General features: G+C 38.6%; 1 protein-coding gene across 3 annotated transcripts in view; it reads left to right on the top strand.

The window, feature by feature from the left end:
* Positions 1–13,489, top strand: part of LOC143345741 (mannosyl-oligosaccharide 1,2-alpha-mannosidase IA-like) — an 831,836-nt gene that overhangs the window by 577,491 nt on the left and 240,856 nt on the right. The window lies entirely within an intron of this gene.

Raw genomic sequence — 13,489 nt, 5'->3', positions numbered from 1 at the left:
TTTGATCGTTTCTGTTTCATAATTTCGATCCTTCAACTTCCCTTCCAACGAGACACCCAGTACAGTTTCAGCCGGACGAGGAGAGAAACGACGAGAAAAAGAGAGAGAGGAGTCGGTGCAACCCTTTGGGGGACCAGCTTTCATTCACAGATTAGAGAATAAGACCCGCGCCAGGACGAGGGTGTCGGTCTCCGCTAGCAGAGAATAATTCACGCTATTAGCCCGAAGGTACACAATGCTCAATTCGAACAACGACAATAAACAAAGACATAATTATAGTATACCGCCGGGAGGGGTCGTCGTCGGTGTAGAATTCCGGTCTTCTTGTCTTTTGGCTTCTTTGGTCTCTCTCGTTCCTATAACGATATTTGTCCAGCCATTGCAGTCAATCCAGGCGAGGAATAGGTACCTAAGTCCCCGTTGTACACCTTCGAGGTGTCGGCTGTGTGCGTCGTCGGGCGTCTAAGACGCGAGGAATCCCGTATGCCACCCTTATGCCGCGTTCCCATGGTGTTGCCGCTCTCACGTCTCGCGCGACAAACCTGAATAGCGTGTTCAACGTGCTCCGTCGCTGCGTGACAGTTTTCCGGATTGGTTAAATCCCAACCGACAGAAATTCTGGCGAATTCCTCGCGTTTGCTCGGAGATAAATGTTCCGTTGTCGAGGAACGGATCACCCTCGACGGTATCTTTTGACTAATTTCTGACGCGTGGCGGTCGGGAGCCTCCAAAACTGAGAAATTCGTTTGACCATTTATCACGTGGGACGAGCTTGACGTCTTCTTCCCCCTTGTTGCTCAGAGTTTCATTAGATTAATATTTTACAATCTTGGAATTGAATTATTAAAGGATACCAAAGAACGTTTCACTCCTTCGATTCTTGTTTACGTCTGTGAGCCAGAGAGACGAACAAAAGATGAAATTCGATGATGTTTGTAATATATTGTCCACGACTTGATTCTCGTCCTACATCGAGGAATTACAATTGAACTATTAAAAGATATCAAAGAACGCTTCATTCCTTCGATTCTTGTTTACGTCTGTGAGCCAGAGAGACGAACAAACGATGAAATTCGATGATGTTTGTAATATATTATCCAGGACTTGATTCTAGTCGTACATCGAGAGATTACAATTGAATTATTAAAAGATACCAAAGAACGTTTCACTTCTTCGATTCTTGTTTATATCTATGAGCCAGAGAGACGAACAAAAGTTGAAATTCGATGATGTTTGTAATATATTGTCCACGACTTGATTCTCGTTATACATCGAGGGAATACTGTTTCTCATTCTTGTTTACTTTTCTTCTTCGCCAAAAATTCAGAGAATATTCACATTGAACGTAGTTTTGATGCATTTTTGGGGCACTGTCGATGTTCTTGCGTTTTCACGGGCACCCTGGATAATGGAGAGTTATTTTCCAATCGATAGGTTCACGGGAAAAAGGGCAATTGCGGGCTCGTTCCTCGTCGGATATCATTATATCCGGTAACGAGTTGACGCTATAATTGGGCTCGTCCTGCCGTGAAGATGAGTTCCCGCTTCGACGCTCCCGCCGATCCTTCGGGACGTCGAAGACGCCTGCACGTGTATTTTGTAGCGACGCCCGCGCAACCTCACGAACGGTGGGCAAAACCGAACGTAATTTTACGCTGAACGGGTAAGAAAAATTGGCAGTAGCCAGGGCCAGCGATCGAATTTGTCCGGGATGCAAACGGCGCTCTTTCGTCCACGAATGGGATCCATTGCTCTTTGGATGGATGAAAGTTAAATTGGTTTTGGGAATTAATTTAAATATTCGCCCTTACGAACCGTGGCCAATTTCGCCTCTATTCGTGTCTCGCGGCTCGCGATCAACTCATCTGTGCCCAATGGTCGAATCCTTTGACGGGGATTTTTTCTGAATCGCTGTTCTTCTCGAGCTATCCTTCCATGGTTAATTCGTCCCTCGATGAATAACATCCAATGACATTCGCTTAGCGAAACGAAGAATCGGAGGTGATAAACTTTCCTGCAAATTAAAGAAATCGTTCAGTAAATTTTCTGGGATATTTTATTATTTGGGTTTAATCAGTTATCTTGCACAGAGGTAGAACGTACCAATATTTACTTAACGTTTTCCAATATTTTCATGTTGGTCTGTAATCTTACGAAGATCCACCACGATACTTTTAACGAAGATCTACATCGTTGCTAAAGCGATACAGGTATACTGATTCTGGGACGGAGAAAAAGTTTCCAACGACGATAGCATCTTCCGTTTTCAGTTCCTAGATGTAAGGAAACGACAGTTGTAAGTTCCTCCGCTTGTATCTTGTAACAGAAATGAAATTTAAAAAATATTTTTATCCAAGAAGTCGAAGTAATCCTCGATCCTATACAATAATTTCGTAATATAGTAGCTGCTTAAATAATAAATAATTTGTTAAGACAAATTGAATTGAAACGTGGTACGATACGTTTATAGAAAATCATAAACAATTGATACATATTAAAAAATTTGACAATGATAGAAAATAAAATGAAAACAAATATTTTACTCAATAATTCTAATATGTAGATATATAGTTGGAATGAAGAGATTCTGTACTACTGTATCATCGATACTTATTTCATAAATTCCGGGTATCGGAAACGCATAAACCGCGAGAAGAATATCCGGAACGGGGAAGGTTGGGGGCGGAGGTCGGCATTCTTCTGTGTGGCTACAAAATTTAATGGAGCCAGCGAGAGGGAAGCGCGATCGAGAACGCGTAATATCTCAGCGGCAGGCAAATCGTAAACCGTCTGAGCCTTTTACGAGAAAACCGGCTACTCTTTAAATGGTTTCTCAATCTCGATCTTGGAACAGAATTAAACGGGGCCGAAAAATATTGCCGATACATTGAATCGCGGCGAAGGGCGAAGGAGGAGAAACGGGTTACCGAAGAACAGATATAGAAATGAAAATTAAATAAAGGCAGAAAGGGTAGAAACAACGAAAGAAGAACATAAGATCAGGCCTGTAGATCAAGTAAGGGTGAAGATGATTTTGTGGCAACCTTCGATGTTACACGAAAGGGTCAACCATTATTCTATGAGGATTCTAAGATGAGAATAATTTTGAAAGCTCTATAGATAGTTATGCAATAAAATAACCGCCAAGGTTCATAATTGCCATAGAGCAACATCAGCTTAAAGGACAGTGGCAGAAAATGGACAAAATCTGGGTTCCCCCGGCACCTAAAATATAGATAGAGTATAATTCTGCATGTTCTGAGATATTGTAAAAGCTTAAATAATCGATATTTGTATCTTACATGAAAAATATGTATCAAAAATATTAGTTAGCAACTACAGAAGGTAGTTAATAAGGACAACAGACAACAATGTATTTATTATTATTTCTTAATAAGAATTTATTATTATTAAGATTATTAATAATAATTAAATATGTTATAAATTCTCTTCCGTTTGGAACGATAACAAACAATTTTTCAAAACTAACAATCAATGACCTTAGACTTTACACATCTGGATCTTATCAGTTAAAACAAGCACCTGATTGTTATGCACGATATAAATATTGATTATTAGCAATATAATAATGTTTGAATTTTCATATTTCATGTATTCATTTTAAAATATACGCTCATTTTAGGTAAAAAATTTCCAATATCTTATCTTATGTGGAACTCGCTTCGTCTACTTTTTTGATGACCTTCTTATCATTTGCAGAATATAAAATTGTGCTTCTACAATATCTTAGAATATGTAGAATTATACTCTATCGATATTTTAGGTGCTGGGCGTACCCAGATTTTGACCATTTTTTACCATCGTCCTTTGTCTTCATTTCGAACAGAATAATTCCTAATTTTCAAACATTTCCTGGAAAGAGATATTCCTAACCAATAACTTCAATTTCACCCTACCATGGCAATGCTAATCATTCGAGTCATTTTTACCAATTTTCAGACGCTTCATAAACCAATAACTTCGATTCCACCCAATGGATTTCAGTTAACGTCCATGGCAATATTAATCACCCAGTTCGTTTTCACCAATTTTCGGATATTTCATACGGGAAGCTACTCTAAAACAGTCATTTCAATTCCACCCAATACGTTTCAGCGAATATCCACGGCAGGGGTACCGAGCGCGCAAACCAAACCGAAAATGTATCAAAGCGCCCGGGCTCCATTGAAAGGATCTGCAAAAAGGCAAGAAAGGAGGCATTCGTTTCAACTTTTCGAGAAAATCAATTCCCCCTTTACGTCCCCGCTGAACCTCTACCCGAATCAGTTTTCATCAATCGAATCCCGGCGAGATCGAATCACACGGTGACTGATTCCCCGGGATGCATCGCCGCAGATATACGCGCGCGTCTGTATCGCGACGCGCACCTGTTTCCGAGCCCATCGAAGTGGCTCGCGTGGATTTTTCTTCCCCCCACCCCCTCCCCCGCCCCCTCCCCACATTTTGTTTATTTGGCGCGTGCACGCTCAATCGACTGGCTCAAGCTTTTCTCTCTCCGCGTATTTTTCAGACCACGAGATTCCCGGTGCATGACGTTTTGTTGTTTATTAATGGAAACGCGCGGCGCGCTTGAAAAGAAATCCTCCCTCTTGGAATTCACGGAGCCTCCGCGGAGCCTCGAGTGGCCCGCTCGAAGCTTCTTCTCCAACGTTATCCGGCAAATTAGTTGCAACTTCGGACCACGGCCAGACGAGCACTCTTTCAACCAGTCATATTTGCATATGTACACTCCGGGTATTAATGAATTGATTGACGGAATCCTGGAGTTCGGGCGAAATGAACCTCGCAGTTTCTTTGCAGAGGAATTTCCTTTCTGGTTCTGCGTTATTTCTGAGCCCGTAATCTTCAAACGTGAACGTGGATATACTTGATTATTTAATAGTAAAAGTCATGTGTCCTGTAAAGAAAGTGTATTTAATTTTTTAATAGGGTCGTAGCGACGTTTTCGACGTTGTAAAATATACATTCTCGAGCTGAAGTATTACTGCGTGGACGTTTTCTCTCTTTTCTTTCTGAACTAAAAATACAGTAGTGCCCACATAAGTGACCGGGTTTTTGCCCACATAATTGACCAGAGTTATCCCCACCAATTCTTAGAAGCCAAGCTGCTTCGACATCGAGCGTGTCGAGTGTAACTTGACGCCGGTCGTTATCGATACATTATATACAGGATGTTTGGCCACCCCTGGGGAAAATTTTAATGGGAGATTCTGGAGGCCAAAATAAGATGAAAATCAAGAATATCAATTTCTTGATTGAGGCTTCGTTAAAAAGTTATTAAAAAATTAAATTAAAAAATTTCAAATCATTCTGAAAAAATTATTTTCGATTGCGGGGGTCAATTACAATTATTTTCGATGAATACACATACCCCTGAAATCCTACCCACTTTCGAGAAAAAAATTCGAGTAGGTACTGAAATTTTTAGACTTAATTAAAAAATTTCAAATCATATTAAAAAAATTATATTTAGTTGCAGGGACCAAGTACAAGCAGTTTTGGTCAATAGACATACCCCCAAAATCCTACGCACTTTTAAGATAAAAATTCCTTACCGAAAATCTAACCTGAGGTCAGAAATGCTTCCCCGAAATTTCATGCGAATCTTTAAAATGTCATAACTCCTGAACGGATTGGACGATTTTGATTTTTCAAAATGCAAACGTCGCGTATTTTGGTGGGGAATATGTAGAAATTCTAAAAATATTCGAAAAGTTGTTCCTTAACCCCATAAAGTGAGAAAAACCCCATAAAAGTGGCCCAATTTTCAAACAGCCATAACTCCTACAATAGTGAATGTATTTCAATGAAACTTTTTTCTGAAGTAGAGATCATGGATACCTATAAAAAAGTATTAAACAAAATTTCCGTGCAGCGTCAAACAAATTTATTAAAAATAAAAACAAATTTTTAAGAAAAATCGACAGGGGGTAGGTGCCTAAATTTTTCGACGAAAAAAAAAATTTCAAATCGTTCTGGAAAAATTATTTTAGGTTGCTGAGGTCAATTACAATTATTTTTTATAAATAGACATGTCCCCGAAATCCTACCCACTTTCGAGAAAAAAATTAGAATTGGTGTGAAATTTTTCGACAAAATTAAAAAATTTCAAATCGTTCTGTGAAAATTATTTTCAGTTGCGGAGGTCAATTACAATCATTTTTGGTGAATATACATATCCCCGAAATTCTGCGCATTTTCGAGAAAAAAAATTCACTACGGCGGAACTTTAAACGTTAATAACTTTTTAACAAAGCCTTCAACAACAAATTAGTATTCTTGATTTTCGTCTTATTTTAGCCTCTAAAATCTTCCATTAAAGTTTTTTTAAAATGTAAGAAAAAGAATGGGGAATAAATAAACTCAGGGATTGTGCAACGTCCTGCAGACCTTGATTTGCAGGATAAAACAAACCAGACTGTGGGGGTTGCACAATCCAAAAACTGTCCAAAATTCGGATTAGACAGGATAAGGTCCAATCCAAACATCGACGCCTCCAAGAAGGTGTTAAGAGGGAGATTCGGAGTTTTCCTCTAGGACAGAACTTTGGACAAAAATCAGAATTTCTTAGATCATTTCTCGAATCATTTGGACATTCGTGAGAATTGCTTACTTTCTTACAAGAATCACTTGTATTCTAAAAGAACTTGGACATTTGAACTTTGTTTTCGCATCGGATGCGAATAGGACTTTATTTGTTAAATTTGGACATTATTAGTAACATCACCTTACAAGTGATATCATCTTACAATCGGACCGCAATCGTACCATTTCTTGTTCATTGTTAAACTGGAATATTTCTTGTTGTTATTGTTGAATAAATTGTTGTTTTTGTGGATCAAGAAATTGATTTGCTACATAATCAACTACCCGAACCAACTACGAAGTTAACAGTCTAAAACAACAAGACTTTTTCCTCTGTCTAGCGCGAGGTACGCGTGGGAACGAATGTTCAGGCTGCTTCCTCGGTGGCTGGGAGCAAAGAGTGCTGGCTGAGAAAATCGTCGAAACGAGCGAGCAAGGTGTCGCGCGAGAGAATAACGTAACAGAGGGAAAGTAATCGGACAAGACCGCAGGTCGTACAGGAGCTTCGCCTCCCTCGTTGTTCTTCCTTCCGTATCCTTCCACGGCAGGCTAATGGTTTAATCCTAACACGGATGTTAACCAGATTACCGGTGGAGAGCCGGACCGTTCAGGCTCCGCGTTCCCTGTGGTCGTCGCGGAACAAATTAGCCACGATTACGTGGATAACGACTAAAAGGGTCGATCGTCGCGATTCGCGCTACCGGCGGTCACGATGGCCGCCCTCTGCAATTTTCTGCAACGTCGCTCCCTTCCGCGACAACCAGCTTCCTGAGATCCGTTGTCCTTCGTTCTGTCCCTTCTGCTCTCCTGCCAGTTTACCGTCCCCTCGAGTTTGCGCTCGTTGGCTCGACGATGCGAAGAATTTTTTCACGGAGAAGACAATTTCAACAGCCGGGGAAATAAAATTCAACCGAATGGAAAACTTGGGAAGCATAACTAGACGTCGGTTTTATAGGTACTTGATACAAGCTCGTCAAAATACAGTGTGTTCCACATTAAGACTAAAATGTAACATAACAAAAAATCCATAAATGCTTTGTTAAGAAGTTATAACAAAAATATGAACCGTGAAACTCGGTTGAGACTCAGGACATTAAAATAAGATTCTTTTGCAAGCATTCGATATCGTGAGTTTCTTTGCAATTTACTGAATATAAACTTGAATAGTAGTTCAAAATTTTATGACAACAAAAACTTATCGAAGAAAGAACACTTCAGCATCCAAGATGAATGCTACAAACCAAACTCTGATAAAGAAATATTTAAGTTATCCACATAATTTTACTCAAGTTGCTCGATTTAAACAAAATTTTATTAAATTTGTTTGTTTAGTAAATAAAAAAACATCACATTTCATACTTTTGTTATAACTTCTTAACAAAGCATTTATGGAGTTTTTGTTATATTATATTTTAGTCTTAGTTTTACTTGTAAAACACACTGCTGAAGTGTGTACAAAAAATGTGGAACATCTTGTATAATAATGTTAACCACATCGATGAATCGTTGGATTAAATTCTTATTCGGTGGAAGTTATTGAGAGTTGCCTTCTATCAAATTACAAATTAATTTGCCCACACGACGTATAATTTGAAAATAATCTAATAGTTTAATGGATATAGAGACGTTAGACTTTAGGAAAGAATGAACTTTTCTTGAAAGAAGTCGGTATTTTCTCGATTTGCAAGCTCTTTTGAACCACGTATTTTTCGCGCGTTTAAAGTCGATAGGGGGATTTCGTTTCGTTCCCCAACGCGATTTTAATTACTGTTTGTGGAAATGGAGAGTCGACTGTCCATCGGGCGTGAAATTTTCACGAGAAGGAAAGGAAAAGTCGAGGGACGATGAAGATGTTACGGCGTCGTCGGATCAGAAACCGAAGTGACGATGCAGAAAATTGCTCGTTGGTGGCAGCATACGTTACCCCTCGGCTTGATCCATGCAATCAACTCAAATTTGTTCCGTGAAAAGTTTCGAGCAGGTTAAGAAATGACAAAGTGGCGTCGCGACATCCATTTCTGTCCGATTGCGTGCGATTGTGCGTGATTGATGCTCCGTGGATAATGCGGCTAATGTTCGCGAACGAAGTTTCTGACCGTTGTCGTCACTCTCTGTCCAGTTGAGAGCATGGGATAAGTGTCAGTAGGGCTGGGACTACCCGAATAATTTACTCTGAGCGTTTGACAAATGTTTGAACGTTACGAATACAATCTCAGTATACGAGCAATCGAAGATAACAATTCCAATTATATTCCACCTAGTTAAAATTATTTTGGTCAGATAATGTGATTAGAGTGTGAAACTTAACCCTTTGAGCGTTGCGTTGTCCAACGTTAAGCGTGCACCGTGAACTGTCCACTCTTTTCGAAGAAGCACACCGTGGGCTGCGTATTTTTTACGAAAGAGCGCAAGTTGAGCAGATTGAATTTTCATTGCAAAATATATTGGTTGTAACTAAAATAAATTATGTGCAGTGACTTAAAAAGCCTTAATAACCATTTATTTCATTAAGCAATAATAACATGAACAATATAAATTTTTAGCAATGATTCATATCTGACTCTGCTCATTAGTTTTAAAAAAATGTCAGTTTTTATAACGTGGACATTAGCATAATAATTAAAATTAAATTAGTATGGTAATTAAAAATGAAGTTTTAAAAAACAAAGTACAAATTTCCAGAAAATAGCAGCACTTATAATCTCAAAAGTCTTTGGTAGCGACAATATGTTAACCAATGCGCAATAAATGCACACACAAGTTTAATGGACAACACTGATAAACGATTGCACAAAAGCACACGAATGAACACACAAATGCGTTCCTAACCTGAATTGGAATGATTGTGTGAGATCCCACATATGCGTTCATAGCCTAAATTGAATGATTGTGTGAGAACGCATATATGCGTTCATAGCGCTCAAAGGGTTAAATACAAAGTTTCATTAAAACCTCGAAAATAAAAAATAGAGAAGCGCGCACCGAGCTCCACAAACTTCCGTTTGCTCTTCCGTTGCCAAATTTCTTTCTGTTCTCATCTATCATGAATTTATGAAATAGCCTCAAAAAATTCCACGAACTCTCTCTCTCTCTCTTTCCTGCTGTCCTTTCCGATTTATTGCCTTTTTTTTGCACGATGACCGCAGAGCCAGAGAGAAGGACTCACTTCTGTTAGTGCCACCGGCCAGGGCCCACAGATATTATATTGCCCCCTGAATTATACCGTCATAAAAACGTGATGAAGCGACCGCGGACTGGCAGAGCCCCGGCGAATGGCTCGAAAAATCAAAGGGAACGGGAATAATGGTCAACGAACGGCCAGACAGGCTAATATATTCGTTTTTCTCGGTACGATTCGCGATGCTGTCCTCGCCTAAGGATCTGTCCATTATTTTTGCCCGCGACGACACGTTTGATGAAACTTTAAAAATAGTCACGATCGCTGGTGAACTCGCTCCTTTTGTTTCAGACTTTGAATTAACGCAGTAAGGAAACATCGCCGTTTCTGAATCGAATATCGTATCGAAAGGTTGTCGAAATTGGAAAAATAAAAAAATATTATTTTTTATATAAGGTCAGTTACCCTAATATGGAATGCATTTCAAATTAGAAACATAGCAATATTAAAGAATCGTCATTTGTTGTAACTAGCGTGCATATGCCCGAATTCCAAAGCAACACGTGTTCGTAATAGAATGTTGAAGAAAATATCGCAGTCTGAGTTTTTACAAGGTGATCTTTGACCTAATATTATACATAATAAGATAAGTGCATCAGCTTTGTGTTAGCTCGATTATTTCTTCAAATATAAATATAAATATAGCACTATGAGTCTAATACGGAAAATGAGGACCTCAGTAAAAAAAGTAAACGTTTCCTAAACCGTTGTTATATTTTAAATTTGACTGTTACCAGTCAAAAGAGCATGAAATATCCTATAAATTCATAATATTTAAGTTTTTGTAAAAGTTCTGCAAGTAAGTGGAACATGTATACAGGGTGTTCGGTCACTCCTGGGAAAAATTTTAATAGAGGATTCTAGAGGCCAAAATAAGATGAAAATCAAGAATACCAATTTGTTGATGGAGGCTTCATTAAAAAGTTATTAACAATTAAATTAAAACATTTCAGATCGTTCTGGAAAAATTATTTTCGGTTGCGGGGGTCAATTACAATCATTTTTGGTGAATACACATACTTCCCAAATCCTATTCACTTTCGAGAAAAAAATTCGAGTAAGTGCTGAAAGTTTTGGGTGAAAAAAAAGATTTCCAAATCGTCTTGGAAAAATTATTTTTAGTTGCAGGGGTCAATTGCAAGCATTTTTGGTCAACAGACATACCCCCGAAATCCTATTCAGTTTCGAGAAAAAAATTCCTTACCGAAAATATAATTTCTGGCCAGAAATGTCTGCCCGAATTTTCATGCGAATCTTTAAAACGTCATAACTTCTGAACGGATTGGACGATTTTAATGTTTAAAAAAGCAAACTACGCGTATTTTGCTGGAGAATATGTACAAATCGTAAAAATATTCGAAAAGTTGGTCCTTGACCCCGCAAAATAAGAAAAACCCCATAAAAATGGTCCAATCTTCAAACAGCCATAACTTCTAGAATTGTGAATATATTTCAATGAAACTTTTTTCTGAAGTAGAGCCCATGGGTACCTACAAAAGAGTATTAGACAACTTTTCTGTAGAACGTCAAACAAAATTACTAAAAATGAAAAAGAAATTTTTAAGAAAAATTGACAGGGGATGCTTAAATTTTTCGACAAAAAAAAAAATTTTTAATTAATTCTGAAAAAATTATTTTCGGTTGCGGGGGTCAATTACAATCATTTTTGGTGAATAGATATACCCCCGAAATTCTACCCACTTTCTAGAAAAAAATTCAAGAATGTGTGAAATTTTTCGACGGGAAAAAAAAATTTCAAATCGTTTTGGAAAAATTATTTTCGGTTGTGGGGGTCAATTACAATCATTTTTGGTGAATAGACATATCCCCGAAATCTTGCGCATTTTCGAGAAAAAAATTTAGTACCGTCGGAACTTTAAACGTTAATAACTGTTTAACAAAGCCTTCATTAACAAATTGGTATTCTTGATTTTTGTCTTATTTTGACCTCTAGAATCCCCCATTAAAATTTTTCTCAGGGATGGCCGAACACCCTGTATAAGGAAAAAGTATTCCATATTAGGGCAACTGACCCTGTCGAATTAAACCGAAGTCTTGAAAGAAATTACAAAGTCACAAAAAAACGCCTCGAACGCAAATAACTATCCCAGTTTTGTTGAACCTCGACGAACTATCGAAAAGAAATGCTCCGAAAGTGGCGCGGGGCGTTTTACAGCCAGCGAGATACAGCTTCGAACTGCATCGCGGAGCTCGATGCTCGAAGTTTGCTCATCCATGGATCGTACCAAGAGCTCCTCGTTTCCTCAAACACGTTTCAAAGCTAGCTAGATAAACATCGTTCCTGGAAATCTTCGGCGGAGCGAAATTCATTTGATTTCGAGGAAGAAAACACGTTCCCCCGTATCGTCGGAAACCGCGAAGAATAGAAGGCACGAAGGAAAAAAGGGGATAAACGGCAGGTAGCGTGGTCAAAGCGATCTCCCCGGGGACTTTGAAGTATCCTTGGCTAGCCACACGTTTGTTTTTCCTGGTCTCTACTCCCGGGAACTCATCTCGCGGCGTAATTATCGACGAGAACACTCGAGGATTGCGTACCCGTGCATCCTACGACGAAACCACGATCCTATAGCGTGCGTCGCGTCATTAATTTATTATTTATTTATTTCTTTTTCGAGTATACGCGTTACTTCGATTGTCCAATACCTTTGACCGCCTCGAATATTCTCGTTATTTTTATAGATATGGAGAAACCTTCAGGATTAATTCTAGATTATTCTGGTTCTTTGTCGTAGCTAGTCGATCGCCTTGAAACGTTGTTGTGCAATCTCACTATTGGCTCCCACAAAGTTCGTGAAGCCGATTATTTAGCAAATAGAAAAGAAAATAACACTTATTTGCCCACACAATAATTTACTAATAATTCGAATATATAAACATAAAACGAGTTAACAGAAAATGTTCAGTGCGAATATTAAACGATTCAATTCGTACCAATTCTTGAAAATCTGAATCTAATCCTTTAAATCTTGCATTCTGAGCTCGTCTTGTTCGGTCGTTGTTTAAATACAAAAATTCTATTATGGGAGGTGTCTTGATTAGCAAAAATTCTTTAATTGCCATCGGATAGAAGATAAAACGCCCTTGAAAACGAATTTTATTCCAAGTCGATACCGTGGTTAGTTCTAGAGAGAACAACTATTTAAGAAAAAGTGCTAGTAATTACGCAAGCATCCTGTATTTAAATTTAAATTCATTTTCAATGAAATAAATAATTTATGGGCCAGTTTTATCGTACTCTAGTCGTACGATCAGTAGAAATTGCTAAAACTTCTTTGGGCATCCAGCGTCAAAGTAAATGTGAAAATAAACATAGAAGATAGCAAAAATTATAGTAGGTGATACGATCATTAGATAGAGGATGAAATGCCCTTTAAAACGAGCGTTCGAACAAGTCGATAGCTTAAATAGTTTCGGAGATATGACGATTTTAGTTTCACATCGATGCGGTGACTAGTTACGGAGATACGAGGGTCCGAAGCGTTTGTTTACTTTCTTACTACGGCCTTGTCAAGGCCGTTGACCGCACGTGCTCGTAGTAACTAGGTCACTCAGCCACTCGGTCACGAGTCACGTACGAGAAAGAGAGGTCCGGCGCGACGCGTCAGACGAAGACAGCGATAGTTGAATCAAGAAAAATTACCATTTACATAAATTGTGATATCTCGAAAACAGAAAGGCAGATCA

This window comes from Colletes latitarsis, chromosome 9 (assembly GCF_051014445.1).
Source record: "Colletes latitarsis isolate SP2378_abdomen chromosome 9, iyColLati1, whole genome shotgun sequence".
Taxonomy (NCBI): domain Eukaryota; kingdom Metazoa; phylum Arthropoda; class Insecta; order Hymenoptera; family Colletidae; genus Colletes; species Colletes latitarsis.
Note: the sequence above shows the minus strand (reverse complement) of the source record. Positions and strands in the feature narration are given on the sequence as shown.